This window comes from Molossus molossus, unplaced genomic scaffold (assembly GCF_014108415.1).
Source record: "Molossus molossus isolate mMolMol1 unplaced genomic scaffold, mMolMol1.p scaffold_m16_p_2, whole genome shotgun sequence".
Lineage (NCBI taxonomy): Eukaryota > Metazoa > Chordata > Mammalia > Chiroptera > Molossidae > Molossus > Molossus molossus.
The window spans coordinates 29,302,574-29,320,999 of record NW_023425355.1 but is presented as its reverse complement, the minus strand read 5'-3'; the positions used below and the strand labels follow the sequence as shown (position 1 = coordinate 29,320,999).

The window sequence follows — 18,426 nt, the reverse complement described above, 5'->3', positions numbered from 1 at the left end:
GAAACATATGCATTTATTTAGGCAGGATGTGAGTGGTGGGAGAAAAGGAGTGAGAAGAGCAGCTAGGATCTGCCTTGAGAAGTGCATGCATGGGTGGTGATCCTTTTCCATAGGGAGGACAGTGTAAGAGGAGCCAGAACTCCACCCACCTGGGGTCTGAAAGTTGGCTGTGGGGCCACAGACCAGGAGGACTTTATGACTTGGTGCGGGTCCTGATAGGAAGAGGTCCTCTTTCTTGGGCAACTGTGGAAACTGCAAAATGATAAAGTGTGTTAGCATTTCAAATGGGGGAAACAGCAATGTGGCAGAAAGAATTACTAGGGGCACAGAGCAGTGGATTGTTTCCTGAGGTTGGAGGTTTACAGTCGTCTCTAACCTCTTCACACTTCAACTTTCGGGGCTTCACTCTATGGTGGTTTTTTAAAATACTATACTATATTTGAAAAAACACATAGAGGAAGATGGTGGTGGGCAGGACCGGAGGGAGGGTGAGTGCATGAGAGAGAGAACTAGTGTGTGAGAGAGAGCGAGTGGACATTAAGGTGGATGACCAAACTCGTGAACTGCAGAGACGCAGAGGTGAAGGTTCCTGTGCGTGGACGGGGAGCAGCCGGCTACCACGGTAAGCGGCTCTTCAGGGTGCTTCTCCCTGCATCACGGGGAAGTCCCACCATTTTGGAAGATCCCAGGTCTTCCCTGGGAGGAGGTAGTGGGAGCATCTAAGGCCCAGCAACCTGAGCCCACCAGTGCACCTGGCACCATCACACCAGTGGGCACCCTGTATCAACACAGACCAGTGCACACTAGCGGAGATGTCAAGGTGCCTGCTGCTGAAACCACAAATGGCCGGGAGCCCAGCACCATACCCCACAGTAGCAGCCTGATCAGAGTCGAGATATACCCCCAGCAACAGAGGCTGGGGAGCAGACACCCAGCCCCAGGCAACAGAAGCACAAATCAGCAGCTGAGACCCATCCCCAAAAACTACAGCAAAAGCTGAGCATGAGTTGATCCCACTGGGCAGCAGCACTCCCCAGCTACCAGCAGCAGAACCTGGGGCTCCATAAGGACCTGTGGAACCCAGCTGCCCACAAGAGCAGTGGGGAGCCGGGGCTCCAGAGGGACCTGTGGGACCCAGCGGTCTACAGGAGTGGTGAAAGCTGGGGTTCCAGAGGGGCCTGTACAACCCAGCAGCCCACAAGGGTGGTGGGACCCGGGACTCCAGAGGGGCCTGTGCGACCCAGAGGCCCACAGGAGCAGTGGGGAGCCAGGGCTCGAGAGAGACCTGTGTGACTCAGTGGCCCACAAGAGCAGTGGGGAGCCGGGGTTCCAGAGGGACCTGTGCAACCTAGTGGCAAACAAGAGCAGTGGAGACCTGGGGCTCCAGAAGGGCCTGTGCAACCCAGCTACACAAAATAGGCATGGAACCGGGTCTCTAGAGGGGACTGTGATCAAATTTCCCATGGGATCAGTGGGGAGCAGGGGCTACAATGGGGCCTGTACAACCTAGCTTCCCAGGAAACCGGTGGGAAGCTGGGGCTTCAGAGGGGCCTGTGCGATAAAGCTGTACATGGTGTGGGCAGGGAGTGCACCTCCAGCGGGGCCTGAGTGATACAGGTACAAGTAGCACCAGCGACCAGTGGGGAACACCACTTCATAGAGGGCCATGCAATCCAGCAGCAGCACCTACGAGGACACACCAATACCAGCCCCCAGTAGTTAATCCTCCAGGAACCACAGCAGGCAAGAGGCAACACGCAACAGAACAGTCTGGGAGGCACAGAAGCCATATTTGATATACAGTGAGCCGCCTACACATCCAAACATCCCTCAGCAGGTCTACAGCTACCAGACGGCTAAAATGGGGAGACAAAGAAACAACACCCAAAGGAAAGACTAAAAGGAATCACCAGAAAAGGAACTACAGGAAATGAAAGAAAGCAACTTGTCAAATAAAGAATTCAAAGCAATGATTTTAAGGGAGCTCAAACAATTCGGTGAGAACTACAAGCCACTTAATGGAATTATGAAGAGCTCACTGGGAACTACTTCAGCTTAATAAAAGAGGTAGAAGCTACGCATAAAGAGGTAAAGGCTATGCATAAAAATCAAGAGGAAATAAAGAATGACATAGCTGTTATTAAAAATACCTTACAAGGGTTCAATAGTAGATTATAAAAAGCTGAAAACTGAATCAGTGACTTAGAAGACAAGGTAGAGAAAAACATCCAAATAGAGCAGAAAATGGAAAGAAAGGTTAAAAAGGAGGAGGAGAGTTTAAGGGAGATGTGGGACAATACAAAATGTAATAACATTCGCATTATAGGGGTACCGGAAGGAGAAGAATCAGAAAAAGGAATACAGAACCTGTTTGAAGAAATAATGACAGAAAACTTCCCTTAACTGGTGAAGGAAAAAGTCACACAAGTCCAAGAAACACAGAGAGTCTCAAGCAAGATGAACCCCAGAAGACTCACAGCTAGAAACATTATAATAAAAATGGCAAACATTAAAGACAAAGAAAGAATCTTAAAGGAAGCGAGAGAGAGACAGAAAGTTACCTACAATGGAGCTCCCATTAGACTGCCAGCTGATTTCTCAACAGAAATGCTGCATGCCAGAAGGGAGTGGCATGAAATGTACAAAGTAATGCAAGGCAAGGGTCTGAATCCAAGACTACTCTATCCAGCAAGGCTATCATTCAAAATTGAAAGTGAAACAAAGAGCTTCCAGGAAAAAAAAAAAAAACTAAAGGAATTTACCACCACCAAACCAGCACTGCAAGAAATGCTGAAGAAACTGTTGTAAGAAGAAGAAGAAACACAGGGAGAGAGAGACACACAGAGAGAGGAACACAGTCATAAAATTAAAATGGCAACTAATAACTATCTATCAATAATAACCTTAAATGTAAATGGCTTAAATTCTCCACTCAAAAGACATAGGGTAGCTGATTGGATAAGAAAACAGGACCCATATATATGCTGTCTCCAAGAGACCCACCTCACAACAAAAGACTCACACAGGATGAAAGTGAAGAGATGAAAAATATTTTCCAAGCAAATGGAAATGGAAAAAAAGCTGGTGTAGCAATACTTATATCTGACAAGATAGACTTCAAAACGAGGGCCATAAGACACAAAGAAGGTCACTACATAATATTAAAAGCATCAATCCAACAAGCGATATAACACTGGTAAACATCTACACACCAAATAGGGGAGCACCAAAATATATTTAAAAAACTTCTGGAAGATTTCAAGGGAGAGATCAACAGCAACACAATTATAGTGGGTGATTTTAACATGCCACTGACACCACTGGATAGATCATCTAGACAAAAAATTAACAAGGACATAGAGTCCTTACAAGACAAACTAGATCAGTTGGACTTCATTGATATTTACAGAACATTTCACCCCAAAGCTGCAGGATATACATTCTTCTCAAGTGCACATGCGTCATTCTCAAAGATAGACCACATGTTAGGACACAAAGCAAGTCTCTACAAATTTAAGAAATTTGAAATCATATCAAGCATCTTAGATCACAGTGGGATGAAACTAGAAGTCAATTACAATAAAGTTCACTCAAAAACATTCAAACACTGTGAGGCTAAATAGCATGTTATTAAACAACAAATGGGTTACTAACAAGATCAAGGAAGAAATTAAAAACCTCCTGGAAACCAATTAAAATGAACATACAACAATACAAAATCTATGGGACACAGCAAAAGCAGTCCTGAGAGGGACGTTCATAGCACTACAGGCCTAACTCAAGAAACAAGAAAAATTCCTAATTGACTTTCTAACCCTACAACTTAAAGAACTAGAAAGGAACAAAAAGAAAAACACAGAGCTAGTAGGAGGAAGAAAATAGTAAACGTCAGAGCAGAAATAAATGACATGAAGACTAAAAAATCAGTTAAAAAAAATCAATGAAACAAAAAGCTGGTTCTTTGAAAAGATAAATAAGATCTATGGCCCTTTAGCCAGATTCACCAAGAAAAAACAAGAAAGAAACCAAATAAAGAAAATCAGAAGTGAAAGAGGAGAAGTAACAACTGACCACATAAATACAAAGGATCATCGAAACATACCATGAACAATTATATGCCAACAAATTGGACAATCCAAGAGAAATGGACAAATTTCTAGAAACACACAAGCTCCAAAAACTGAACCAGAAAGAGATAGAAAACTTGAATAGACCAATAACAACAAAGGAAATTAAAGATGTAATCAAGAAACTCCCAGCAAACAAAAGTCCAGGCCCATATGGCTTCACAGGGGAGTTTTAGCGAACATTCAAAGATCTAATACCCATTCTCCTCAAACTGTTCCAAAATATCCACAAAGACGAAACACTTCCAAACTCATTTTATGAGGCCAGCACAATCCTAATTCCAAAACCAGATAAGGACACTACAAAAAAAAAAGAAAGCTACAGACCAATATCCCTGATTGACACAGATGTCAAAATCCTTAACAAAATATTAGCAAATCAAATGCAGCAATACATTAAAATGACCAAGTAGGTTTCATCCCAGGCATAGAAGGATGGTACAATATTTGCAAATCAATAAATGTGATACACCACATAATCAAAAGAAAATATATAAACCATGTGATCATATCAGTAGATGCTGAAAAAGCATTCGACAAACTCCAGCACCCACTTCTGATAAAAACTTTCAGCAATCTTGGAATAGAGGGACCATATCTCAACACAATAAAGGCCATATATAAAAAACCTACAGCCAACATCATACTCAATAGGCAAAAACTAAAAGCATTCCCCTTAAGAACGGGAATAAGACAAGGGTGCCCACTTTCACCACTCTTATTCAACATAGTACTGGAAGTCTTAGCCACAGCAACTAGACATGAAGAAAAAATAAAGGGGATCCAAATTGGAAAGAAGGAAGTGAAACTGTCATTATTTGCAGATGACATAATAGTGTACATAGAAAACCCTAAAGACTCCATCAAAAATCTTCTAGACTTAATAAGTGAATTTGGCAAAGTCGCAGGATACAGAATTAACATAAAAAAAATCAATGGCATTCTTATACACTAATGATGAAATCACAGAAAGAGAAACTAAAAAAACAATCCCATTTACCATCGTGGCAAAAAATTAAGATACCTAGGAATAAACTAAACCAAAGAAGTAAAGGACCTCTTCACAGAAAACTACAGGTCATTGAAAAAAGAAATGGAGGAAGATATAAAAACGTGAAAGCATATACATTCTTCATGGATTAGAAAAATTAACATCATTAAAATGTCCATATTACCCAAAGCAATCTATAGACTCAATGCAATCCCCATCAAAATACCAATGACATATTTCACAGAAGTAGAACAAACAGTCCAAAGGTTTACATGGAACCATAAAAGACGTCAAATAGCCACAGCAATCTTAAAAAACAAAAAGAGCAAAGTAGGAGGGATCACATTACCAGATTTCAGGTTATACTACAAAGCTACTGTAATCAAAACAGCCTGGTACTGGCACAAGAACAGGCAGATAAATCAATGGAACAGAATAGAGAACCCAGAAATTGACCCAAGACAATATGCTCAATTAATATTTGACAAGGGTGGCAAGAGCGTACAGTGGAGTCAAGACAGTCTCTTCAATAAATGATATTGGAAAAATTGGACAGTTACTTGCAAAAAAATGAAGCTAGAATACCCACTTACACCATACACGAGAATAAACTAAAAATGCATAAAAGACTTAAATGTGACTCATGAATCCCTAAAAATTTTAGAAGAAAATGCAGGCAACAAAATGTCAGACATCATACACAGCAGAATTTTCACTGATACAACACATAAGGCAAGAGAAACAAAGAAAAAAAAAAATGAACTCATGGGACTACATCAATCTAAAAAGCTTCTGCAGAGCAAAAGAAACAACCATCCAAACGGAAAGGGATCCCTCTATATGGGAGACCATAATCGCTGATGATGCATCAGATAAGGTGTTAATTTCCAAAGTATATAGAGTGTTCATACAACTCCACAAAAGGAAGACAAAGAACCCAATTAAGAAATGGGCGGAGGACCTAAATATACACCTCTCCAAAAGGGACATACAAATGGCCAAGAGACACAGGAAGAAATGCTCAATATCACTAATCATCAGAGAGGTGCAAATTAAAACAACTATAAGGTATCACCTCACACCTGGCAGAATGGCCACCATCAACAAATCATTAAACAACAGTGTTGGCTAAGGTTTGGAGAAAAGGGGACTCTAGTACACTGCTGGTGGGAATGCAGACTGGTGCAGCCACTGCAGAAAACACTATGGTTTTACCTCAAAAGTTTGAAAATTAAACTGCCATTTGACCCAGTGATCCCACATCTAGGAATATACCCTAAGAAACCTGAAACACCAATCAGAAAGAATATATGTAACCCTGTGTTCATAGCAGTAGTATTTACAATAGCTAAGATCTAGAAACAACCCAAGTGTCCATCAGTAGATGAGTGGGTAAAAAAGCAATGGTACATGTACACAATGGAATACTATCCAGCTGTAAGAAAGAAAGATCTCTTATCCTTTGAGATGGCATGGAAAGACCTGGAGAGTATTATGCTAAGCAAAACAAGCCAAGCAGAGAAAGACAACTATCACATGATCTCACTTATTTATGGAATATAATGAACTAAACAAAGTGCTGAACAAAATTAACCCAGAGATATAGAGTTGGGGTACAGACTGACAACCCTCAGAGGAGGAGGAGTTAGGGGGGAAGAGATAAACCACAGAACTTACATGCATATATGCATGACCAATGAACATAGACAACAAAGCTGGGGATGAGGTGGGGTGGGGGGGCGGGTGTCAATGGGCGAAAAATGAAAAACATCTGTAACAAAAACAAAATAATAAAAAAATAAAAAGCTTCTGCACATCCAAAGAAACAACCATCAAAATAAAAAGGGAACCTGCTATATGGGAGAGCATAATTGCCAATGATACATCAGATAAGGGATTAATTTCCAAAATATATAGAGTACTGTCACAACCCAACAAAAGGAAGACAAAGAACCCAATTGGAAAATGGGCAGAGGACCTAAAGAGACACCTCTCCAAACAACGGCCAAGAGACATATGAAGAAATGCTCAACATCACTAATCATCAGAGAGATGCAAATTAAAACAACAATGAGGTATCACCTCACACCTGTCAGAATGGCCACCATCAACAAATCATCAAACAACAAGCACTCACTAATCATCAGAGAGATGCAAATTAAAACAACAATGAGGTATCACCTCACACCTGTCAGAATGGCCACCATCAACAAATCATCAAATAACAAGCACTGGCGAGGGTGTGAAGAAAAGTACACTGCTGGTGGGAATGCAGACTTGTGCAACCAGTATGGAAAACACTATGGTATTACCTCAAAAAATTAGAAATGTAACTACCATTTGACTCAATGATCCCAATTTTAGGAATATACACTAAGAAGCCTGAAACACCAATCAGGAAGAATATATGTACCCCTATGTTCATAGCAGCACTATTTACAATAGCTAAGATCTGGAGACAGCCCAACTGTCCATCAGTAGATGAATGGATAAAAAAGCTGTGCTACATATACACAATGGAGTACTATGCAGCTATAAGAAAGAAAGATCTCTTATCCTTTGAGACGACATGGAGAGACCTGGAGAGTATTATTCTTAGCGAAACAAGCCAAGCAGAGAAAGACAAATATCACTTAATCTCACTTATTTGTGGAATGTAATGAACTAAACAAACTGATGAACAAAATAGACCGAGTCATAGAAGTAGGGTGCAGACTGACAATCCTCAGAAGAGGGGTAGAGAGAGAGAAACATCGACGTGAAGGGACACATCGAGAGGCTGCCACCCGCACGACCAACCAGGGCCAAGGACAAACTGCAACCTAGGTACTGCCCTTAGTGGGAACCAAACCTGGGTCTCTCCGGACCACAGGCTGACGCTCTAACGGCTGAGCCAAACTGGCCAGGGTTGCTTCCCCTATATCTTTATCCCACCTTTATCTTGACTATTTCCATGCAGGAGATTTGGTAGGCAATAAAGGCGAGAGTCTTAGGAGAGGAACAAGAACAGACTAAGGTGTTTGATATTGATAAATCAGACCAAAGTAGCTATCCAGACGCCCCGCCCCATTTCGTGGAGAAAACTGAGTGCCTGGAAGGGTTTCTCTCATAGAAGGGACACATAATTTTTGAAATAGGTTAGAATTTATCCTCCTCTCTCAGTCTGGAGCCTCTCTCCCAACTTTCTTATCTCCGCCCCCTCCTGCAACCTGCCCATTTCCGTAGGCCTAGGGATACGATGATGTAAACCTGTAAATACGGGGATTTGGTTACATGAATGTGTAAATACAACACTTTGGTATCCTTCCGCCTCCTCAGGCCTGAGCTGATTCGCTGACGTCATCGCCCGAAACCCGCGAACATTTCAGCGGGGAAAATGTAGGCTTGCTGAGGGGAGCTCCTAAAAGAGCGGAACGAATAACTAGACCCTTTGATGTAAACTTAGCTCCTTCCAGCCCTACTTCCTCTATAACCAGATCCTGCCGCTGCCCATTCCAATGCTACAACGCCAGGGTGGGCGGAACGGAAGTCACCGGCACAGAGAGAAGTGGCGTCCTGCAAAGCCTGGTATCAGTCCGCTCCCTTCAGGCCGGAAGTCGTAAAACTACGCTAGCTGCTTCCGCAGTCGGTTTTGGTATTGGGGACGTGGCAAGGCAGAGTCTGCGGAGGAAAAGGTAGTTGTTAATTTAGTCGCTAGGAGCGGGTCCCTGAGGACCTCTGGGGACGGGAAGGAAAAGGGAATACCTCGAAGTGAGTGTTTGGCAATTACGGCCTTTAATCTCGTTCCAGGTGCGGGGCCAGCCCCCAAATACAATTGTCGCCATTGTCTCGTGTCCTTCTGTCCCATCTGACTGTCCGTCCCTTTTTTTTCTTTGTAGGGCACGGCACTCCTTGAGGCAAGGAAATGAGAAAACAAGCCCTGATCCGAGCAGAGCAGGTTAGTGAGAAGGCGGGCACGGTTTGGGAGTGTGGATATGGGTATCAGAGGTGAATGTGGGATACGGGACCTGGTCGTGAGGTGCGGGCGGCGAGAGTGGGACGGAGTTGAGTGGCACACGACGAAAAAGTTAAAATGATGTCTCTTGCTAGTTTGATTTCCATACTCTCGCCCCACCTCCTACCGTGTTTGTGAAGGGAAAGGAGTGTAACAGCGACTTCTAGTGGAGAAATGGTGCATTATATAATAGAAGGAAGAGCCAATGCTGTTGGAGCCCTGGAAGGCAGAGAATGAAAAAACAGGTTGTAAGTGTTTGATAATCAAGTCCCTGAATTAGAAAAGGGACCCATGTCTTGGTTACTACTCTGACCAGTAATAACCAGGTCTCTCTCACAGTCGTTTCTTTCGGTCTGTGGATGTGTACTATGCATTTATATGTGTAGGTTTGTTCATAAGTTTGCAGTACCCTATGCTTCTGTAAGGATCTGTAAGGGGCAGAGGACCTCAAGGGGATGGGATAAGAAAAAGAAAGTTAGCCTAATTTTTGTTGCATGTGCAGTGCTTTGAACGTGATACATAGCTAAAACTAGAGCAGGTAGACGTCTACGGGAAACTCCAGATCTGGGGAGAGTAAGGAAACATGAGAACTTAGATAAAACTTGGAAATAATACTTTTCACTAATTTCCCATCCAGTTTCCATGGCTGAGTATTCCATCCCAATTAACACCATCACTATCATGCAGGAATATATGAATTGTCTCTGCAGGGTAATTGTCAGATTTGGGGAATGGAGCAGAGGAGATTGGGCATTTGGGAGAGGGGGAGGAAGAAAGACGGGTAGAAAATTTTGGCAAACAGGTACCTGTATCAAGAAGGATCCGTGTCCTCGGTGCTGCTCTCTCCACCAAGGACAAAAGTCTTCATTATCTATTGTGTCCGTATTTGTTTATATCTGCATTTTTAAACCTCCGTGTGTTCCCTAAGTATGTGGAACTCTCACTTGTTGTGAAAGTTTATAAATGGTAACCCAACTTGCAGCTAGGAAATGATGAAGAGAAAACGGTCCTGTGTCTGTTAAGATCATTGTGATGATAGAGGTACAGGGAATGATTAAGACTAGAGAATGATATCCCTTCTGTTTTGACAGTTTCCTAACCCCTGTTGGGTCCACTGCTGATTTAGTTGGAAGTTTTCATAAGCATTGGTGTAGAGAAGGGTAACGTCTGCTTTTCTAATGTCCCACCTGATTTTCTGATCTGTCTGCTTCACCCCAGCCCAATTCTGAACAAGGGAAATGCTAGGGCAGTTACTGAAGAGGGAAATGATAGGCAGCAGGGAGGAAGAGGAGCACCTCTGAAGCAGAGCAATGGGAGGAAGGGACTGGAAGGAGGAAAACACTGGAAAAAGTACAAATATAGAGAACAGGGACCTAGATCTGTCTACCAAGAAGTCAGTTTCCATAACCTCCTGTTTGTTTATCTGTCCCTAGATCTTCTGTAGGGCATATCATCATTAGAAGCCAGGAAAGGAGTACAGATTGGTATGGGTGTGGATGGAGACTTCCTCAGTAGTCCTGTAAGATGAGGTAGTGGAGATCTACTTGGGTCTAGCAGGGGTAAAGAGCCAGTCTAGGGATTGCTCAGTCTCACTCCCATCTAGCTTTACCACTGTTCATACTCCTATTTTTTGTCTGGAAAGAAGATTAGTAGCCCCTGCAGTTGAAGGGAATGTGAATTTAAGGGGGAGATTGTTAATTATCTACTTCTCCAGTTTAGAACTGAATTTCCATACTCTCCTCTCTGTGCTAATGAAAATGAAGGAAACAGTTGGAAGACTCAAAGCTCCATTTCCTTTCTCCATCCCTAGGTCCAACTTCAGTGGCAGATCTGGTGGCCTTGGAGTGACTGAAGACACCACTCTCCACAGGACTGCGCTCAGGCACACAGCCATTCTTCTGAGTGAGCTTTCTCTGCACGTTGTTTATATCATTGACAGAACCTGTAGTTGGAAAGGGGGCTGAATGACTATTGGACTTTGTATGAAAACACCAACTTGGGACAGACCTTTGGTCAAGGCTGTGACAGGGGTAGGGGTATATAAATTGGCCTTGACTTTAATTTGGATCATGACTGGCTCTGAGGCCAAGGCAAGGACAGAGGAGAGGCTGGGACTGGCCTGAAAACTATAATCAGTGGCCCAGCCAACACTATAGCCAAGGCTAAGATCCAGGCCAACACAGTGGCTGAGGCAGAGCCGAAAACAGGACCAGTGACCCAGGCCAAGGCTGGGAATGGAGTAGTGGCCAGGACACAGCCAGTGACCTACACTGAGGCCATGGCTATGGCAAAGGAAGTGAGCAAGATGGAAGCCAAGATTAAGACTGGAGTCAGGGCTGAAACTAAGGCAAAACCCCTGGCTGAACCTGGTATTGTGCCCCCAAACAATTCAAAAACTGTGCCTACATCCAGGGTCAGTGCTGTGCACAAGTATGCAGTCAAGGCTCATGCTGGAAGTGAAGCCAGTATCAGGTCCTTTTCCAAGGCTGATAATAAGGCCAATATTGGATCCAGGCCTCTGAGAAGGAGAGAGGCAAGCATCAATTTCAGGGCTGGGGACAAAGCTGGTATTATAATTGAGTCCAATGATGAGGATGAAGAAAATGTCTGCTCTTGGTTCTGGACTGGAGAAGAACCTAGTTTAGGCTCCTGGTTCTGGCCTGAAGAAGAAACCCCTTATCAAGTTTATAAACCTCCACCTAAGATCCAGGAAAAACCCAAGCCCACACCTAAACCTGAACTTACTATAAAGCAAAAAGCAGCAGCATGGTCAAGGGCCAGGTATAGTGTCCTAGTTCCAGTAGAGGTAGGGGAGCGATCCTTACCTCCAGAAGGGAATTGGACTCTGATTGAGACCTTGATTGAAACTCCTCTGGGGATTCGGCCTCTGACCAAGATCCCACCGTATAATGGGCCTTACTTCCAGACCTTAGCTGAGATCAAAGAACAGATTAGGTACAGGGAAAAGTATGGGCCCAATCCAAAAGCCTGCCGCTGCAAATCACGTGTCTTCAGTTTAGAGCCTAAAGAGTTTGATAAACTTGTTGCCCTACTTAAGTTAACTAAGGATCCTTTCATTCATGGAATAGCAAAGATGATAATGGGTATCAGTCCTGCTTATCCATTTACCCAAGATATAGTTCATGATGTAGGTATTACTGTTATGATTGAAAACTTGGTCAATAATCCCAATGTTAAAGAACACCCTAGAGCTTTCCATAAAGTGGATTACAACTCTGAGTCTTCAGAAGAACCAAAAACAGGAGAGTCATACGTAAATCAAGTTTGTAAGGACATAATCTCTTATCCTTTGAACTCCCCTGTGCAACTTGCTGAACTAAAATTATTGGAGCACTTGAGTGTGAAATTTGAGAATCATCATATGATTGCCAATTATATCCCAGATTTCCTCACCTTGTTAAACAAGGGAAGTGTCAAAACCAAGTCTTATGTTTTAAAAGTGTTTTTGCGCTTGTCTAAAAATCAAGCCAATACAAGAGAACTGATCAGTGCCAAAGTACTGTCATCATTGGTTGCACCCTTTAATAAGAATGAGTCAAAGGCCAATATTCTTAATATCATTGAAATTTTTGAGAATATAAATTTCCAATTCAAAAAGAAAGTGAAGCTATTTACCAAGGAAGAGTTCACTAAATCTGAACTTATTTCCATATTTCAGGAAGCAAAAGAGTTTGGTCAGAAACTCCAAGACTTAGCAGAGCACAATGATCCTGAGGTGAGAGATAAAGTTATACGATTAATACTCAAACTCTGAGTAGCCGAATGTTCTCACAAAGCCTTGAACAAGTTTTGTTGTAATATGAAACTAAAGCATATTATAAGTTCAGTATTTATGTTATCTGTGTTGACTGAAGGAGGCAATTTTATGGATACCAAATGATTTTGAGAGCTTAAATATTTGTTGATTTTTATTGTGCTATATAAATCGAGATATTTTCATTATTTTTGTAACATGACCTGATCATGACACTGTTCATCCTAAGTTATACTTCTGTGCTTTATATTGACATAAGTGTATTCACTGAGATTTCATTTACATAATAAAGTTGCATGCTAAAACTGGTGAAAACATTGTCCTAGTTCTTCAGTTGAAGTCTAGTCAGGGATAAAGCACAACCAGTACAGAGATATTAAAAAGCACTATCTGTGTCTGTAAGGGAATACAAACAAAACAAGTTCAAATGGACAGACCCTTTAGTTTTATGTTCAAAGAGTAGAATCACTCTGTATGTGAGAAGACATGACTGCTACTGACTGACATCTGGACAGATCTGGGGAAAAAGGTGAAGACACAGACAGGGAAAAGGGAACACGGATGGTTTCATTCCAGTCTGAGTCCCAGAACCTGTGCTCAGCCTTTCACATAGGATTCTCATTAGGATACCTTAAACTTTTTCTTATTTTTTTATCCTCACTCGAGGACATTTTTTCATCTTTTGTTCAGATAGAGCGGGAGGGAGAGAGAGGACGGGAGAGAGTGAAACATCCACGTGACAGGGACACATCGAGTGGCTGCCACCCACACAACCCAACCGGGGCTGGGGACAAACTGCAACTGAGGTACTTGCCCTTAGCGGGAACCGAACCCGGGTCTCTCTGAACCGCAAGCCAATGCTCTAACCGCTGAGCCAAACCGGCCAGGGCAGGATACCTTAAACTTTTTAACTCCCAAGATGATTCCTGGTTCTCACCCTCATTCAGCAAAGCCATGGAAGTGTAGCTGTGAAACAACAGTTCCACCATGCCCTCACCATCTAGAGGTGCCAGGTTTACTGCTTCATCTGAGAATCCCTCCCCCTATAGTCCTGGGGCTCAGAGGAGGGTCTTTCTGGGCAACAACTACAGAAACTGCTTCATGGATAGTCTCATTTGTCCTGCTTTGGTGACTATTTACTCTCACCCTTGTTTTTGTTTGCTGGCCAATCCTTTGCACCTGTCCTTGGTGGCAGCCCCTGTTTTTACTGATCCCCTTTGGTCAGAGCTCAGCTCTGGGAGACAATCACAGAACACCAAAGTCCTTTAGGAGTGTGTGGTTAGGAAGAAATTAATTTCCCTAATCCCATTATCCTACCTGTTCATGTATACAGTTTACAGAGCTGAAGCCATGTTGTCTATACTAATTCTGCCCCTCCTGTCTAGACTTAACTAAAGTTTGGTTCTGGCTTGGGGGTTGCGGTATAGAATGCCAGAGTATAGATAGGATCTGGGATCACCTCTGCTTCTAACCTCTGCTTCTTTTGCTGTTAATGTCCTCTTTACTGCCTAGTATTGGGAGATATAGATATTAAGATCAGTGTACAAATATTGGTGTTTCTATTGAACTTCCTCCTCTCTTAACTTTATGTATTGGAGGAAAGGACTAAACTGAAAAATCTCAGCAAGGTGTCATGTACCCCTAGTTTTAGCAGCTATCCCTACTTTAATTTCTGTTAAGGTCAAGTCCAAACTTATATTTCATACATCTAAGAGTTAAAATGAAGGACAACTGGCCACATTTGGGCATTAAGGGTGGGAAAAAAAAGCAGATAGGCTTTTTGCATTATGCAGTTGCAATTTAGATGATTTTAGAAGTTCTTTATAACTTGCTTTTTAATCCACAGAACTCCAGCTGTGGGTACTGCTTTCAGAGTTGTGAATCTTCACAATACAATTGGACCAGACCCTTTGGGATATTCTGTATCCCAAATAACCTATGGAACATATACTTAATCAGTTGATGGCTATAGACTTTTCCATCAGCTGAAGAGAAGGGTGAGTGCGGGGTGTGTCAGTATTTGTAACAAAGTAAGAAATGAATGATCTTTTTTTTGGGTGGGAATCAGGGCAGACAGAGTCATTTACCAAATTGTTCCTGGGGTGTCCTTGAAATCAGAACTTCATCTCTGTTTCATTTCCTTTCCTGGTAAAACAATTCAGGCAAGCCCATGTAGTATCAGGGCTAATCAAGACATTGTCCTAAAGTGTTATGACCGGAGGTGGGAGGGTGGGGGGTAAAAATCAATGTTGATTTCTCATCTTGTAAATAATCTTCCTCTAGCACAGCTGGGCTGATGGCACCCACTGACCCTATACCGTGTCCTCAATTTTAAAAGAGGAACTTTCAGTGGAAATCCATCTATAAAATATCACCAAATTCCCTAGCAAGGCTTTCAAAACTCTACATTCTTTAGCACCTTTCCATTTTTCCCCAATATATTCCAGTAAGTGACATATATTCAAGCCACACTAGACTATTTGTTTACTATTTCATGTACTTTTTCCTACTTTTGTGCATGTCTTCATGCTGTTCACTCATGCTACAGTGCCTTTATAACCCATTTCGGCCTATGGGAAAACTAATTCATTATTTTAAGCTCAACTAAAATGCCAGGTTCTTTTTGAAGTCTTCCCTGACACTCTTATCTTCCCTGCCCCCATGTTAGAAATAATAGCTCCTTCTGCATTTCCAGAGTTTTTTTATTTGCTCCTCTGTTTTAGCATTTGTGTCTTTATACCATGCCTTGGAGTCTTATTTTTTAAGTTAGAACATGTATTTAGGGACAGTTAGTGTAGAGGGGAAAGCTTGGGTTTGAGAGCATCTGACTTCAAGGACTGAATTTTTTATTTTGTACAGTAATAATAATAATAATAATTACCAACATTTATACATTTATTGAAGTGCTTACTATGTGCCAGATACTGTTCTATGTGCTTTACTTGTATTAACTTATTTGATTCTTAAAACATTCCTATGGAGTAGGTACTGTATTCACATTTTATATGTGAGAAAGGTAAGATACTGACTGGTTAAGTAATTTGACCAAGTTCATTGAGTTGGTTAGTAGTAGAGCTGAGATTCAAACTTTTGCATTCTGAATCTGGAGCTAACATTTCACCACTTTTTAACTCTATATCCCCACACAGATCCTAGTAAAGTACATTGCCCATCCCAAACTTAAATTTGTGTGTTGTTAGATACACTTGTCCCTTATCTTCTCTGTTTTTTTTCCCTTTGTGTAGGCCACCTTCTGCCTTACCTTCATTTCCTACCTAACTAAACATTCATGTTTCATCACTTTCAACACGTTTTTAAATTTGCCTTTTTTTATTGTGGTAAAATATATAACATGAAAATAGTAATTTTAATGATTCTTAAGTGTACAATTAATTGACACTATCACTACAATCTATTTCCAAAATTTTTTTCATCATCTGAAAGAGAAGTTGTGCAACCATTAAGCACTAATTCCCATTTCCGCTTCCCACCAGCCCCTGGTAATCACCAGTCTACTTTTAAGTAGAATCATACAGTGTATGTCATTTTGTGTCTGATTTATATCACTTTGCATAACATTTTCAAAGTTTATCCATATTGTACCATGTATTAGAACTTTATTACTTTTTATTTTTTTATAATTTTTTTTCTTTATCGATTTTTTTAGAGAAAGAGGAAGGAGAGGGAGAGATAGAAACATCGATGAGAGAGAACATCGATTGGCTGTCTCCTGCATGCCCCCACTGGGGATTTGACCCACAATCTGGGCATGTGCCCTGACCAGGAATCAAACCGGCAACCTCTCGGTGCATGGGTCTATGCACAACCACTGAGCCGTATTGGCCGGGTAAAACTTTATTACTTTTAAAATTTTTTAAATTTTTATTTATATATTTTAGAGGGGGTGGAGAGAGAAACATCAATTTGTTTGTTCCACTTATTTATGCATTCATTGGTTACTTCTTTTTTAAAATTTTTTATTTATTAATTTGTTTTTGTTACAGATGTTTCTCATTTTTCACCCATTGACACCCTCCTTCCCTTGCTCCCTGCCCCATCCCCAGCTTTGTTGTCTATGTTCATTGGTCATGCATACATGCATGTAAGTTCTGTGTTTATCTCTTTCCCCCCAAATCTCCCTTCTCTGAGGCTTGTCAGTCTGTATCACCTCTTTGTCTCTGGGTTATTTTGTTCAGCAGTTTGTTTAGTTCATTATATTCCACAAATAAGTGAGATCATGTGATATTTGTCTTTCTCTGCTTGGCTTGTTTCGCTTGGCATAATACTCTCCAGGTCCTTCCATGGTATCTCAAAGCATAAGAGATTTTTCTTTCTTACAGCTGCATAGTACTCCATTGTGTATATGTACCACTGCTTTTTTATCCATTCATCTACTGATGGACACTTGGGTTGTTTCCAGATTTTAGGTATTGTAAACAGTGGTGCTATGAACATAGGGGTGCATATATTCTGTGATTGCTGTTTCAGACTTCTTAGTATATATTCCTAGAAGTAGAATCACTTAGTCAAATGGCAGTTCCTTTTTTAACTTGTTGAGGAAACTCCACATTGTTTTTCATAGTGGTTTCAGCAATCTGCATTCCCACCAGTAGTGTACTAGAGTCCCCTTTACTCCACACCCTAGCCAGCACTTGTTGTTTGATGATTTGTTGATGACAGCCATTCTGGAAGATATGAGGTGATATCTCATAGTCGTTTATTATATTCAGAGCATTTTTTCATGCATTCAGAGCATTTTCTCTTGGCCATTTGTATGTCCTGTTTGGAGAGGTGTGTATTTAGGTCCTCTGCCAATTTTTTTTAAATCCTCACTCAAGGATATTTTTGCCATTTATTATCAGACAGAATGGGGGGAGGAGAGAAACACCAATATGAGAGAGAGACACAGTGATTGGTTGCCTGCTGCACAACCATGAGCAGGGCCGAGTACTTAACCCCAACCAAAGTATGTGCCCTTGACCGGAATCAAACCCTTTGGTCCATGGGCCAGCGCTCTAACCACTGAGCTAGACCAGCCAGGGCAGTCTCTCCATTTTTATTTGGATTCTTTGTTTTCCTTTGGTTGAGTTTCATGAGTACTCTATATATTTTGGAAATTACCCCTTATCTGATATATCATTGGCAATTATCTTCTTCCATACAGTGGGTTTCTTTTTCATTTTGAGGCTGGTTTCTTTTGCTGTGCATAAGATTTTTAACTTAATGTAGTCCCATTTATTAATTTCTCCCTTGTTTCTCTTGCCCTAGGTGATGTATCAGTGAAAATTCTGCTGTGTGTGATATCTGAGATTCTGCTGCCTACATTTTTTTTCTAGGATTTTTATGGTTTCATGAGTGACACTGAAGTCTTTAATCCACTTTATCTATTATTCTTGTGTATGGTATAAGTTGGTGTTCTAGTTTTATTGTTTTGCATGTAGTCCAATTTTCCCAACCCATTTATTAAAGATACTGTCTTTTCTCCATTGTATGCTCTTGTCACCTTTGTCAAATATTAATTGAACATAATGTCTTCGGT

The 18,426-nt window shown here is 41.5% G+C and overlaps 1 long non-coding RNA gene across 1 annotated transcript; it reads left to right on the top strand.

The window, feature by feature from the left end:
• Positions 1–8,727: 8,727 nt before the first annotated feature.
• On the top strand, positions 8,728–18,208 carry LOC118635702. The gene is made up of 6 exons (XR_004960550.1): positions 8,728–8,792; positions 8,997–9,055; positions 10,923–11,014; positions 12,792–12,848; positions 14,734–14,884; positions 18,156–18,208. It is a non-coding gene; the product is annotated as an uncharacterized LOC118635702 (long non-coding RNA).
• Positions 18,209–18,426: the final 218 nt, after the last annotated feature.